Here is a 1,274-nt window from a genome sequence, read left to right on the forward strand (position 1 = left end):
TATATCAAAAAGTGTATATTTTTTAAATGTGATTGTTGGTACATTTGACCAGTTTTTACCATACTTTCAAAACAAATTAAAATAGGAAAAATATGCAATATGAAAATAATTGAAGACAAAATGTGTTGTACTGAGAAAAAAACAAGATTTGGTTTTTAAAAAGTATTTTTCCAAAAGGTACATCTAGAAAAAGGGGGGTCGTCTTATAATCAGGGTCGTCTTATATTCGGGCCAATACGGTACTTGAATTTGCCTTAAGCACCCAAGGGGACCCAGAGGGACCAAGTATTTTGCAGGGAAGCCCCACAAAATGCAGTAGGGCTAAACTCACAAGAGGTCGGCCCTGCCTTGTATCATCGTCCCGAAATAATTCAGTACAGCCTCGGAACTCACTGAGGGCCAAGAGCGTACATGAAGGAGGCAAACGCCAAGCACTGGTTGTCATATGACAGAGTGCCCTGCTATGCAGAAAGGACCCGTGCCTGTAAGGCCGGGATGTCCAGACTATAGAATCTGGCAAATGTGGATGGCGAGGCCCAGCCAGCCACCGCACAAATTTCTGCAATGGACACCAAGCCCAGGAAGAGGCAATATCTCTAGTTGAGTGGGCTCTTACTCCCATGGGGCATTGAAAGCCCAAAGAAGAGTATGCTAGAATAATAGTGTCGATTATCCATTTGGAAAGTCTCTGCTTCGTAACCGGACAACCCTTGGTGCGGCCACCGAAGCATACAAATAGCTGATCCAACCGCTAGCCTGAGAGATTGTGTTTAGCACGTTCTCAGGGAGGTTCACAAGCTCCCATCGAGAGGCCAAAGGTGCAGAACCCACAGCTCGGGCTGGGGGTGTCATATTGTTCCGTTCGCCTGAGAGAGGAGGTCCCGTCTCATGGGACAGAGTAAGTTCAACTCTTGGTCTTGCTCTGAAGGAGGAAGTGCCGATGGAGTTATTACCTGTGCTTTAAATGGAGTAGAGAGCATTTTAGGTACATAACCATGCCTTGGTTTCAGGACGACCTTAGAGTCGTTGGGCCCGAATTCGAGGCAGGTGGTGAGACAGCATGTCTGCCACTTGGTTCAGCCTGCCTGGTATATGCGCTGCTCTCAGCGAGCACAAGTTGAGCTGAGCCCATTCCAAGAGGCGCTCCACTAGTGCGAAGAACACGAAGGCGTCCCAGACGCCAGGCGCGGGATGGAACTCATGGTTTCAGCCAATACTGAAGGGGCCGCATGCGGAGCAGGCCCAACTGTAGTACCGGAGGCCATGAGGCCTGG

The sequence above is a fragment of the Sinocyclocheilus anshuiensis genome, unplaced genomic scaffold, assembly GCF_001515605.1.
Source record: "Sinocyclocheilus anshuiensis isolate Anshui unplaced genomic scaffold, SAMN03320099.WGS_v1.1 scaffold1034, whole genome shotgun sequence".
NCBI classification, from domain to species: Eukaryota; Metazoa; Chordata; class Actinopteri; order Cypriniformes; family Cyprinidae; genus Sinocyclocheilus; species Sinocyclocheilus anshuiensis.